This window comes from Enoplosus armatus, chromosome 16 (genome assembly GCF_043641665.1).
Source record: "Enoplosus armatus isolate fEnoArm2 chromosome 16, fEnoArm2.hap1, whole genome shotgun sequence".
Taxonomy (NCBI): domain Eukaryota; kingdom Metazoa; phylum Chordata; class Actinopteri; order Centrarchiformes; family Enoplosidae; genus Enoplosus; species Enoplosus armatus.
The window spans coordinates 1,288,702-1,303,089 of NC_092195.1; the positions used below are offsets into that span (position 1 = coordinate 1,288,702).

The 14,388-nt window shown below is 45.8% G+C and overlaps 3 non-coding genes across 3 annotated transcripts; all 3 read left to right on the forward strand.

Moving 5' to 3' along the window:
• The first annotated feature begins 3,999 nt into the window (after nt 1-3,999).
• Nucleotides 4,000-4,071, forward strand: trnap-agg (transfer RNA proline (anticodon AGG)). The gene has a single exon. It is a non-coding gene; the product is annotated as a tRNA-Pro (tRNA).
• Nucleotides 4,072-4,655: 584 nt separating this feature from the next.
• Nucleotides 4,656-4,727, forward strand: trnap-agg (transfer RNA proline (anticodon AGG)). The gene has a single exon. It is a non-coding gene; the product is annotated as a tRNA-Pro (tRNA).
• Nucleotides 4,728-5,554: 827 nt separating this feature from the next.
• trnap-agg (transfer RNA proline (anticodon AGG)) lies at nt 5,555-5,626 on the forward strand. Its single transcript has one exon. It is a non-coding gene; the product is annotated as a tRNA-Pro (tRNA).
• The last annotated feature ends 8,762 nt before the right edge of the window (nt 5,627-14,388 follow it).

Sequence of the window (14,388 nt, forward strand, 5' to 3'; positions counted from 1 at the left end):
GCGTGTATGTGTGTGTTTTTTTGGTTTAGGGGCTTCTAACGTCCAAGGAGGGTAGAAAATGAGGCTTGCTTGCTTGCTTGCCCTGGACTGATCACGTGACTCTAAACAACCAATGCGAACGCAAACAGCCAAAATAACAGGGATAGGCTGCATTCTACTTAATGGCCTACAGGAGGTGCTAGAGGCACTAAAACAGAACTGATCTAGGCCTGACCCATATTGGTAAAAACCTTTCTCTTGCACTCTCTCTTTCTCTTTGCTCCGTCCAACCTTTTTTTTTTTTTTTTTTTACACTCCTCACTTCCACTGCAACCAGTGTGGGAAGTTACTCAGCGCTCACGTAACAGTTGTATTTTCAGAGGTTCCTTCCTTCTCTGTTACAGCGTTACATAGAGCGCTGTGGCAGGGCTGTTAAAAATAGGCTCGCGGAGATAGATAAAAATTGTGCCAAACACCCTTGAAAGCTAGTGTACAGAGCAGAAGGGAGGGATGAGCGGAGGGAGGAGGCTGTTTTCCCTCCTCCGATCTAATCTGATCTCGGCTTCCCTCTGCACTTTGGCGTTCCTTATCTGCTGCAAACACGCAAACCTCCTGGGTTTTCACGACTGCCACTCTCTTTCTGCCTTTTTGTCTCTTTCTCAGACTGTTGAGCATTTGTGTGACGCCAAGACATGCTGTGCAGAGAGGAAAATAACAACAACACAAAAACAAAAAAAATGCATGCAGTGGGCTTGTATAAATACTGTATATTCACCTATGCGTTTTGTCATACACTGTACAGGGCTTGGGGCAGGCAGTTACCGCTGGGATCCGAAGCCAGTGTTTCCTGTTTACAAGACAGACGAGAGCCGATTCTGATTTCACAAGACAAGCAAACAAGAAAAAAAAAACATGTTTGACTCACCGGTCAGAGAGAGATCGTGGGGTGGGTGAGGGGGGGGGGTGGCTGTCTGTGCCCAGAGGTAGCAGACACAAGGATCCATCGTGATTACTGTTTTTGCTTGTTGGACCACTACCACAAAGTGTGTGTGTGTGTGTGTGTGAGAGAGAGAGCTACAGTAGACAGATGCAAAGCTGACCATCATACACACACACCTCCCACGCTCCTGATGGTCACGTACACCCCTCGGTCAGTTACTTTGACATAGTTTAATTAAACACGGCCGAAGGAATACGCACAGTGTGAGCACGTTATAAACAAATAATTCGCGTCTTCAGTTTAGATTTTCACCCCTGTATGATAATACACACGCGACTAAATAGTAATGCAGAAGTTTAGTTAACAGACGATAACTTGATCTGGGGCTTCAATTCCCGCTATCCTATTCAGCTTGCTCCTAAGCTGGATTTAGGGTCTCTGGCTCGAGGATCTGTGCGCCCAAAAATGAATCAGTCTGCATTTTCCTGCGCCGCATGCCTACGATCTTTTGGTACAGTTTGTTTTCTCGCAGAAGCAAGAGTAGGGAGGGATTTCTTGGCCACAATTTCACATACTTCCAAGGTGCATGAGGAAGGGAAAGAAAAAGTCTGAGGAGGTCAAAACTCCTGCAACACTTGGAGTATATAGAACCACTTTCCAGAAGACCGCTCCGGTCGCCTCTCCATTTGGCTCGATGATAAGGTACAACTACGAATCACTGATGTAGATAGCGAAATGGTCAACTCACCACTTTGCAAACTCTCCTCCTGCACACTCAGGACTTTTACTTTTCAAAAGTAAACATCAAGGGTAAAGCGGAGGGGACGCCAGCTATGATCCTAACCACATGGGCAAGCAAGACCAGCAGCACCGGCTGTGACCCTGCCAGCCAATGAACGTACAGGCGTTGGACAATAAACTGGACGACCTTCCGTGCCACGCATCGGTTTTCCAACGGGATATCAGGACCTGTAATGTCCTTTGCTTCACCGAAACGTGGCTAAATCATGGAGTACAGGACAGCGCCATTCAACCAGGTGACTCTTTTCACCTGGTTTTCAAAAGGAGGAGGCGTGGGCTTTGTGGCGAACAAGGACTGAGAGTAAAGAGCCTAAAACTTGGCTACATTCAAGTTGTTCTCTCAGGCAACCATCTTCGACCGTGCCAGGGATCAAACCACACAGCCAATCAACGGTCGGGGTCAGTGTTCAAAGCGGCCGAGTCTCAAAAGTCAACCCCCGCGCCGGCGCAGAAGTGCCGTGTTCGTGAGGATGCTTTTTCCGTGCGCCATGTGTTCAGCGCAGTCAGGGTGGCCCTGAAAAACATATATGTGGAAGTGCTGCGAGGGAATGTCGAGTGGGTGGGTGGGTGGTGTTGGGCTGTGGCTTTGTGGGGAGGACAGAATGTGTTTATGCTCTCAGTAAGCGGGGGACGTTTTATGGCCCTATGCGATCAAATTGCACTGTGGTTTGACGGATTTAGGTCCGTTTCGTTGTGCACTCTGTGCCGCTGTTCAAAAGTAAGCATGAATGCGTATTGTTTAAGAAGAGATGCTTTTTTTGTGTGTGTGTGTGTGTGTGTGTGTGTGTGGAGACCTCTTGACTCGTGGTTTCTCTCGTCGACCGGCATCACCCGATCGACGCGCAGATCCGGAATCAGGCCGGTTTCCACTCGTCCGTGAAAGAATGCGACATGTCATTGCGATGCCTCGCTGTCTGTCCTCGGCCTCGGTTTCTTGGCTTCAGCCCACACGTATCTCCCTGTAGCTCTGCTCTCAGACATCTGAGCGCTGAACTTTGGCAGCCGAAAAGAGAGCACCACTTACTCTGAAGGAAAGAGGTGTTAGAATATGGTCCCCCAAAATGTCAAAAACTGGTTCCCACTCATTAACTTGAAGGGGCAAAGCACCCCTGAATGTGTGACCTGGGCCAACTGTTATGGGCCAACTTTATATGACACCTTCACCTGCTGGTAGAGATACGGTTTAATCACTTGTATCCATGAGCATTGTAATGAATGGGGACAGGCAAACAGAGAGACTTGCTTTTTATCGCTTTTACAATAAACCTCGCAAGGGACGTCTGGAAACAAAATGTAATTCTGGGGTGAGAAAACAAAAATGAAAGACCCCTGACAGTTTCGTTCGGTCCCTTCCTAAACATCACTCGCGCGGGAGGAAATGGTGCATTTGCGGGGGCTGTTTTCAGCGGCGGATCAATCCACATTTGGTGCCGTAGTGAGTACGGTGTATTAAGTCCAAATACACTACTGATGTGTTTTTAGTCGTTTTCGGACGACAGTGGAGGAATAAGATATAGGATGCGTTCATTGCCGGTTTGCCTCAGCATAAGGGATTTGTTGACTGCGTGAGGAGCTAACGCCTTGCAGGTAAACCCTCCTTGTGACCAAAACGTAAACTGTGGATCAGATTCTTGTTTATTTACTGAATATTTCTCACGTAACAGCAATGCCAAACGTCCTTCCACCAGAGACCCACAGCCGGCCCCTTGACCTGCCCGCAAGTCCCAGCAGGCCGCAGAAGCCAACTGTGATAAATGTCAGTTTTAGGGACGCAAACACAGCTGCCTTTGGCTCACATGGTTCGCGATTTCAACCGTGAATGTGTTTTGAGCGATACAAGATCCACTGATGGCCATTCAGACCATAATCACCCTGAGCTGTGAGTGAGGGGTGGAATTGAGATAACCCGCAAACCAGAGATGCTGCTTTCACTTGGCCTGTGGAGGTTTTAGGAAAACTTTGCGAAGATGTGCATGAAGCGACGTTGTGTCTCCAGGTTTCGTGATATCTGCCAACAACAGTGGAGTTGACCAGATTTCTCACAACCACACAAACAAACAAACAAACAAACAAAAACTACAGACACGGTGTCCCGTTTCTCCGGATAATCCACAGAATGTACTGTCAGGAGTTTTCACAAGGACTATTTTCTTTCACAGAAAGTAGTTCCAAATGGCAGCTGATAACCTTTTATTGCTTTTTACCTGCAAAGCTGTTCCTACTGTATTTCAGCAGTGATGGAATATGAGTCGTTCTTTGACACAGAAGAGGATTCTCGTGGCTCGTTGGTCTAGGGGTATGATTCTCGCTTAGGGTGCAAGAGGTCCCGGGTTCAATTCCCGGACGAGCCCTTAAAACAGCGTAATGTGAAGCAGTCCTTTAATTTAGGTCTCTCAATAAATAAAATCAATAATAGACAGTATCTAACAGAGTCTGGCTATACAAAGATATAAATCTCTCAGAGCACTTTTCTGCAAATGAGTCTCTTGTCGTGTCCACTCCCAGCATGGTTCTTGTGGCTCTTTGGTCGAGTCTAATCCCGGACAAGCCCTTGCCAAAAACAGGTTGCTGGGCATAACGCGACTCTTTAACTTTGGGCAAACTAACACAGTGTTCTTAAGAAAAGAGTTGCCACATTTCTCTGAAACTTGTATGTGGTGGATATGTCCAGGATCTGTTTAGTCTAGTTTAGCACAAAGACTTGAAGCGGGGGAAAACTGCTGGCATGGTTCCAGCAAAGTGCATCACCGTGGTAACTTGTGCTCCACACCTAACCTGCTCCGGAACAGGTTATGTTCGAGATGGTTAGCATTACTTAAGATAGATGCAACCTTCTTTTTACCTATGCCGAGTTTTATATTTGCAAAGCTGTTCCTTCTGTAATTCAAAAGTGATGGAATCTGAATTGTTCTTTGACAAACTAGGAGGTCTTCATGGCTCGTTGGTCTAGGGGTATGATTCTCGCTTAGGGTGCGAGAGGTCCCGGGTTCAAATCCCGGACGAGCCCTTACCCAGGACACCTTGTGGGGTATAATGCATTTCCTTAACTTAAGGTCATTGATGAGATCTTTGTTTGACAGTAACTCACACAATCTGGAGGAGCTACAAATCCTTCAGAGCACTGAAGAACTCTCTCCTTGTCCGCGAACATGTCGGCCTACAGTGAATCCATCTTGTTACCATTGCGGGTTTCCACCCCTCGTCTCTCAAAGAGAAGTGACCAGAGGCCTGTACTTTGAAGCGTGGTAACTTCAGCTGTAACCCTGGGTTTTCAGGGTTACGAAGGAGGTTCACTTCTAACTGGAGTACATCGCCATGGTAACTTGTGCTGCACGCCTAACCTGCTCAGCTACCAGCAGGTTATGTTCGAGACCGTTAAAAAAGACGAACATAACTTGATTATCGGTGTCGTAGTGGTGAAGCCTATCTATTCTTAAGCTCTGGAGGAGCTCACTGGAGCCCACAGATGATCCAAAACTTTATAACAGAGATAACAGATCATCATCACCAATCATAGAAGATCCCGTGGAGCTCAGTGCACGCTCTGCCGCCAGTAGAGGAGTCCATGTTTGCGATTGGTCAGATGCTGCAAAGGTTTGCGATTGGCCACACAACCTAATTTGGAGTAGAAGACCATAAAAGATGCACTACTCTTGTTTTCCAAGTTGGAGAAAGAGTTGCAACATTTCTCGGAACCTTTGTGTGAAAGGTATTGGATATGTCGAGGCGCTGTTTAGCCTAGTTTAGCACAAAGGAAAACTGCTAGCATGGCTCCAACAAAGTGATGGAACGATGGGATATGAATTAGTCTTTGACACGAGAGAGGCTTCTCGTGGCTCGTTGGTCTAGGGGTATGATTCTCGCTTAGGGTGCGAGAGGTCCGGGGTTCAAATCCCGGACGAGCCCTTAAAACAATACAATGTGAAGCAATTTTGTAACTTAGATCTCTCAATAAGACCCTTGTCAGACTATATCTAACAGAGTCTGGCTATACAAAGCTATAAATCCCTCAGAGCACTTTTCTGCAAATGAGTCTCTTGTGGGGTACAATGCACTTCTTTAACTTTAGGTTATTGATGAGATCTTTGTTTGACAGTAACTCACACAATCTGGAGGAGCTACAAATCCTTCAGAGCACTGAAGAACTCTGTCCTCGTCCGCAAACAAGTCGGCCTACAGTGAATCCATCTTGCTATCATTGCAGGTTACCATTGCAGGTTTCCACCCTTCATCTCTCAAAGATAAGTGACCAGAGGCCTGTACTTTGAAGCGTGGTAACTTCAGCTGTAACCCTGGGTTTTCAGGGTTACAAAGGAGGTTCACTTCTAGTGGTGAAGCCACAGAGATAACAGATCAACTCGAATAAAAGCACAGCCTACTGACCAATCAGTTCTCTTGGAAAATGGCATCACCAACCATAAAAGATGCGCTACTCTTGTTTTCCAAATTGGAGAAAGAGTTGCAACATTTCTTGGAACCTTTGTGTGAAAGGTATTGGATATGTCCAGGAGCTGTATAGCCTAGTTTAGCACAAAGGAAAACTGCTAGCATGGCTCCAACAAAGTGATGGAAAAATGAGCACTTCTGATTTTATTTGCAGTGATGCGATGTGAGTCATTCTTAGGCACTGAAATGGCTTCTTGTGGTTCGTAGGTCTAGGGATATGATTCTCGCTTAGGGTGCGAGAGGTCTGGGGTTCAAATTCCGGACGAGCCCTTGCCAGGAACCAGAACAACTTAACACAAGCTTAAGAGATGTCATCGTTTTGTTCTACAACATAAAATGCGTCAGCAGATGCCCCCACTCGTGAATTGTGAAGCTTTTACGTGTCTTAAAAAAGGCGGTTGCTAACAAGCGGCTAAATGAGAATACAGAGGTTGTCGCGGACATTAAACGTCTTCATGCCGAAACACGGAAAGTCGTCTACTCACTAGTCCGCCTTCACAGCCTCGTTGTGTTTATACTCTATATCTATCTGTCTATATATCTATATCTATCTATATTCTCTTCAAAGTGAAGCTTAGCGGTGGTGATGTTGAAGTCATGCGACCGTGGTGGAGTTCCTTTATAGCCTAACGTTAGCTTTTTACTTCTGGTGATTCCATTTACGCTTAAAAAATCATAAAAGTGGTGTTCATTAGTGAAGATTATCTTGCTGAACAAAACGTTTAAGTATCGTAAACTTTTGTTTTGCCACAGAGTTTATTTTCTGCTATCATCCAGAATACCGTGGAAAAATCCCATCAGCTTTTTGTCGAGGGAACCAGGGCGAAGCTGACTTCTGGGGTATGCCTACAAAAATACGTCATCCCTGCAGCACTGTATTGGTACCGTAGATTAACTGCAAAATGAACAAAGGCCACTTAGAAACAGCCCTGTCCAAAAAAACCCAAACAACAACAAATATTTTATTTTCTAATAGTCACATTATCCAGAGAAACGTTAAGAACTGTTCATTTACTGGTATTCTTCCATTGAGTTTCGACCTCACGTGCGTTAGACGCCTTGTGATTGGCTGAGCCTGAGCTCAAAGCACTTTGGGCTACCTAGGCCATGACTACCACGCACGATGCCCCCCCCCCCCACACACACACACGTACATGTCTTTCCTGTTTAACACAGACTATAGGCTGTTTTAGTTTTCGTAAATAAATAGTGAGTGTTTGAATTCTTACCGTTGAAAAGGATTTTTTTTCTCATCATTTTCCTTTTTTGTTTTCATAATAATAATAATAATAAAAAAAAAATCTCGGGGGTTGTGGGTGTGGGGAGACAGGGCTGCATCTGTTCGGCCTGGCTCCAGGCAGGGACAACTGATTTAGCCTGAATAGCACGCTAAACGTCTGGTGGCATCAATTCGATGTCGGCTAAAGGAGGAGCAAAAGTCGACGACGCGATAATGTCATCATTATCTTAAAATGTTGTATGACCAAGATAATGAAGAAAACGTTATCAGCAACTACACCTGCTCTTGGCCTCCATAGGCACCCCAACATACATATATATATATATATATATATATATATATATATATATATATATGTGCAGTAGCTGAAGGTTTACATTTGAGCCCGTTTTTCACACATCACAGAGAGGCCAATCTTGTCTCCCGCTGTGTTCCACTAACCACATGCTCTCCTGCAGGCTGCGGTTGGAGGCTCTGACCTGATTTACACTGTGGTGGTGGTGGTGGTGTCTTCTGCATGACCTTCACCAGGCAGCCAGCTGACACTGGCAGAGCGAGTGCCCCGCCATCATTGCAGACTGGGTGGGAACCTGTAAAAAAAAAGCACACGAGAACTGTTTGTTTTGATTTATTCCGCGTGAGTTCTACAGTGTTTCTCCTCGCCCTAGCCTCACCTTGTGCAATCTCCCGCTCTCATTCCCTCTCCAGCACACACACACACACACACACACACACACACACTCTCCAGTCAGCCCCCCCCCCCCCTCCCCAGGCAGTGGTAAGTTGGCTGTGGCTGTGCTTGAAACTAGATGGTTGTATAACAAAGCTCCCCCCCACCCCCACCCCGGAGGCTGTGTCTAGCTGTGTTGTGTCTAGACCTCATCCAGGCTGAACAGGAAGACGGCCGCTCATGCATAACTGAGACACGCTTGTGCGGTGCGCACATTACGGGGACGCAAAGGTCAGGCAGATTCATCACTTCGCTGCTGATTGAATAAGTGGCTTCGTTTTCTTTGAGTGACATGTCTCAGCGACTGCCGGCCACGTTGGTGTCCTCCTGACCTCTCCCGATGGTGGCACCATCGTGCCGAAAGCCTTGCTTATGTCAAATCAACATTAACATTATATACATACACACACACACACACACATATATATATATATATCCTTAAAGCAAGTAAACAAAAACAGGCGTCTCAGATCGCCGTAGGGCGTTCAACACCACATCACGTTATCCCCACGTCTCCGTGTGAAGAACAGGACTCACGCGTCGCGGTGCGTTTCCCTCTGGACTGATTTGGCTTCCTGTCTTCGCGGCGGCCTCTTTCCTTTCATTCAAAGCGCCTTTATTTTTGGTTGAAGCAGCCAGGCCATTATGTTTTGGAAACGTCCATCCGGTCAGCTCCTCTAAGGCCGCTTTGGAGGCTCGGAAGAAACACACACAAACACACACACACACACACAAACACTTGCCACAGAAGTTCAATTCAGCAGATTAATAACTAGTAAGAAACTGCAGCCGTGAAGAGTTCTTTGGAAAGGCTGTCTTAAACAGTGTATTTTATTTCAAGACATGCCCTTTGACGTTCACAGACGATATTATTGACAAGTGCGCTTGAAGCAGTATGAATATATATATATATATATATATATATATATCAGCTGTGGTATGACTGCAGAATAGCACACGGGTGAGGCACGACTCCTCAAATTAGCCTGCAAGTCTAACTCCCTGAATTAGGCCAAACGGGCAACAGTGGGTCAGAAGAAACTCCGGTAGTGTTATTTCTTGGTTTGAGTCTTTTCGTGGGATTCGTTGGCAATGAGAAAAATCTAGAACGAAACCAAACTTATCCTTTAATTCGCTTTTTTTTTGTTTTGCTTTTTGTTGCCATTACATTACGCGTGTTGGAATGTTTAGACAATACAGTTACAGGCGCCCCCATTCAAGAGTAGAAAGTAGCATACATTTAAATATGACAAGTATGTACAAAATTAAGAAATAAAGAATATACACATTTACAATATTTAAGTGAAAAATAAAAGTATTTATATATATATATATATTGCACTTGTGAATATAAATAGAGAATAAAGAATAAATAATGAGGTAGTAGTATATGAATAGTATATGAATATAATGATACAGTAATTGCGATACTGTATGACAATAGTCGTGAGGCAAACATATGATCCAAGCCCGTGTCTGAATTGAATACAGAGTGAATAAATGCGACTTATAATGTGACTTATAAAAAGGGGACGTCAGCGGTCAACAGGAACGCTGAGCTCACAGGTTTCATTCACCTAGTGTTTCTGTAGCGGTGACAAAACGCTACCAGACTCCCTTTAAGAAATAGAACATGAAAATTGACTTACGTGTCCGTAAAAAAACACATCACTCTAGAAACGCGTGATGAAGGGCGTCACACGTCGTCAGTCTTCTTGTCAATTCGGCATCAACACAATCCATAAAGGTAAATTGTATTTCCGTACGCACTTTATGTTTTGGATATTGTCGCCTCAACTCGCTCCTAGTCTAGGGCTGTTACCAAAGTAGCTAACCGGTTTGCCGCTTCCTGTTCGGTGTGCGGTCCTCTGCATGAACACACTAGAATTAAGAAGAAAAGGGGGAAAATAAATAAAACAGTACAGGCGCGGCAACGGAGGCCAGAACAGAATATAACAGCTGAATGAGCACTCTGCAGTCGCAAGGTGGGTTAACCATGAGCATGTTAGCATTTAGCCAGACCCAGTGTGCAACTATGGGCCATGCGGCGTCGTGGGTGCGTTCGATTCTTGTCACTTAGCGTGCTCCCTGGATGGTGCCTAGGAGCAATAATGCTAACCGTGACCGTACCCCATAATAACGTGAGCCTTGATTTTTTTTTTGGTACTGTTCACCGACTTTTAGTCTTGGCACGGGTGGTAGAGTTAGCATGTTCTACGTCAAATACGTGAACGCGTCATCAAGTATTGTAAACAGCACATGACTGAGATGTAGCACCACTAGCATTGTAGCATTGGCTCAGAAACCACACATTATAAGCCTGCTGTGAGCTTACAACGGAGGCAAATTCAAGTTAACATGCAGCTTCAAATGAATAAAATGACCAAAAACAAACCTTGGCCTTTGACTCCACAGGTTGTGTGTTAAAGAAGTTGTGTCGTAGTTTAACAAGAACTGAAAGCTAGCATCCTTGTGTCCTCCTCCCTCTTTCCAAAGGAAAACACATCCCTTCCGGCCATTGTTCTCCCCCACCACACTGAGGTCGTTAACCTCAGTGTGGTGGGGGTCCTGCAGCACTGGGAAGAAACAATGACACCAGGGGGAAACGGGCTTCCTATGGAGGCTGGGGATTCACAGTTGGCATTATTCAGCCTCTCAGCATTGACTTTAAAATGAGGTACATTGTAACTACCAGTGTGGGGGTTTCAAGGATTTATTGAAAACACAATATATGTGAATTGAAGGTAATATATTTATTTATGTAAATAGTACACTCTTAACAGCATTTAGATCATCATGTCTATTAGCACTAGTAATAATTAACATAATTAGAGTCTCTAATTCTAATTCTAAAAAGAGTCTCTATCCTGCTGCCCCAGATACTCACTAAAGTGGATTCCGTTCTGGCCATGGACCAGTGGACCAAGTCTTTACCTTTTGCAGGGTTACTGGAGGGGTCATGGGAATTTGCCCATCCAGTCTATGTGCGTTCTGTGGACTTGGAGAAGGCCTTCGACCGTGTCCGGGGTCCTGTCAGGGGCACTGCGGGAGTATGGGGTGTGGGGGCAATTGCTACCTCCGTCCTCAAGCGAAGGAGTTCAAGTAGCTTGGGGTCTTGTTCACGAGCTGGGGTAAAATGGAGATCTTACAGGCAGACTGGTGCGGCGTCATCAGTAATGCGGGAACCGAACCGTTGTGGTGAAGATGGAGCTGAGCTGGAAAGCAAAGCTCAATCTACCTTCCAACCCTCACCTATGGTCACGAGCTTTCAGTAGTGACCGAAAGAATGAGATCAGAAGTACAAGTCGGAAGGGGCCCGTTGAGATGGTTCGGGCATCTGGTCATGACGTTTCCTGGGTGCCTTCCTTTGGAGGGTTTCCGGGCACATCCAACGGGTAGGAGACTCCGGGATGGACCCAGAGCTCGCTGGAGGGCTCTCATTTGACCTGGGAATGCCTCGTGATCCCCCCAGGAGGAGCTGGAAAACATTGCTGGGGTGAGGGACGTCTGAACTACCTTGTTTTTATTGGCAACTGGCAACACTGGGTCTGAGAGCCACAGACAGGGTGGGGGAAGTTATGGGATTGGCTGGCAGTAAGAACATTTTAGACCGCTAGCCTGATCCTTTAAGTGGTCTCGACTACAGCCCTAGTTTGAACTCAATTACAGTCTATTGAACATGTGTATTACGTGAAGACGACTTCCTCCTTTACAGCCAAACATAAAGACAGGGAGGGGGGCACGACAGCTCAGTCTCAGGTGATAATGATCATGCGTGCATGTGTGTGTCCACAGCAGATATATAAATGGTTGAAGCGGCTCCAACAGGAGTCAGCTGTGTTGCAGTGAGATAGGCCTGCAGTCTATCCTAGTGTTCTTGGCACTGACGGACCAGATCACACATCCTGGAGAATAAGAACACGGCATCTGGGAAGAATAATATTTTGGCTGGATGAGGGCACCGTGTTGTGAGGAAAGGTGTTTCTGCTGGCAGCGACACAGAACCCTTTAACTTCAAAACAATTACCGCACACATCTGACTCTAATGGACGTGTTTAAAAGATATCAACTGTATGTTATTCCACAGTAAATTGGAGTAAAGTCAAACCACGAGGATTAAGCTTTCCAAGCTGATACTGAGGATAAGACTGAAATAGGGGTGAACCGAGATATTGGACCTGCATGGTGACTCTAGTACTCCAGTAATGAATTTGTATGTTGCACGAAGAAGAAGAGGCATCTTGTACCATATTAGAGGGGGATAGTTACAGCGTGGTTGCTATATTAAATTTTTTTGTTTTACGAGGAACTGCTAAAATGCGTAGTGGGTAGGTAGGTAGGTCACAAGCTCGACGCTTCAAATGCCTTTTCACGCTCTTGATTGATCAGGGGAAATCCTCGCGCCGAAGTGGTTACCATGATTACCAAATGACCCGGCATAAACATATCACTTCACACGGCGTCGCTTCTTCGAGTCGTTATCTTGCGAATTGGGGCTAAAAGTCAAAAAGGTATCCCAAAATCCTGCAGTTGCACCAAAGCGCGGTTAGAACAGAAACGCCTGAAAAGGTGGGTCTCGGTCTGGTTGTTTGGTCCGCGGCAGTTTGATTGACAACTTAGCCTTAACGAACCCCATCAACGGGCAAACACGCCAGAGTCAAAACAGGTCAATAGTGACAACACCCTAGAAATAAGTGTATTTCCCAGAATGTTTAACTATTGCTTTAAATGGGCACTTTTATCTCCCCATTCTGGAGTATGCCTACAGGTTGTTCCATAGACCCGAGCCATGTAAAACTCTGTGTACGATGTACTGCGAAATCAGCATTGTGTAAAGGCAACGGCTTGGCTGTAAAAAAAAAAAAGATGGCACTCCATTCAGTCCTACGAACGTTGCGAAAGCAGTACGCAGCCATTTTATCCTTAATACAGCATATGAATAATTTCCACTCTGCCCCCCGAGCTCCGGCATGACAAGCGGTGAGTGCAGGAGCGTGTCAGCCGCAGAGTGAAATAAAGAGCCCATCTGCCCCGATCGTGCCACGCTTCGCCGCTGCTCTGGTTTGGGGGCAGCGTCTACAATCGGGTGGCACCTGAGATGAACTGTTGGCTGGAGGAGGGGTAAGCGGAAGATTAAACAGCGCTTGAAGCCGAGAGCCTTCCTCCAACCTGCGATTCTCTGCTGAAATATTCAGGTGGAGGAACGGGGGATGGGGGGGGGGGGGGTGCAGCATTAAATAAAGATTATGTAAGGTTTGGTGGAAACGCAGGAGGAGGATCTGTGTGGCGGACAAAGACAGAGATGAGTTCCAGCATCTGTGCACCGGATGGGCCAAGTTATGTAACGGTTTGGAAGGAATACAGATGCATTTACAATTGACAGCTGGAATTTCTTTTTTTTTTGTTTTTTTTGTTTTTTTGGGCTGCTTCTAATTAGCCTCCGCCTCAGTGTGCTTTAGCACTGAGGGTTGGGGTGCAAGTATGTGTATGTACTGCACATACACAGTTACAGCCCATGTCTTTGTTGGAATAAGGGTTCTGTCTTCTATCCGTCTTTGTTTACGTCTTGTGTTGCTCAACAATAAATGTGGAATAAAAAAAATAGACTTTTCAAGTGCGCACGCTGTTTCATACCCACTCCATTTATAGTGTATGTTGGCGCAGTGCAGCCTACAGAGTCAGTGTGTTTTGTCTAAGGGGGGTTTGTTAAACCTTACGGAGCTGCAGGGACGCTCATACTGGTGCCAGTTGGTCGGTTACAAACTGTATCACTGTTACGATAAAGAAATATGTTGGAACTCAAAAACATTCTGCTCGTGACAGCCGCCCAGTTTGACTTCATCTCCACCAACAGGTTTTATGAGACACAGTCACATGCCTAAGTAGCTCATGACAGGTCTGCGGTAGATCAGTCCTGCCAGGGTAAAATCAGGAGCAGAGAAATTGAGAAATAGGTATGAATCGGAATACATTACATTTTATCTGGGTTTCTATATAGTGCCTTTGTGTCGCAGGTTCTGCTGTTGTGGCTAAGCCTGATTTTAAAAATGCCGGCAAGACTCAGTTTAAGTTCAGCAAATCAACGTACCCTAGAAGTACTCGGAGGTACCAGCGCATTCTAAATGACCTAACTTACTTTGTGTGCTCTTCTCTTGCTTTAAATGTCAGGAGGAGTTCAAAACTACATGTCCCCAGGCCAAGCCCCCCCCCCCCCCCCCCCCAGCGTGCCAAGCCCTCCATTCAATCAGATGA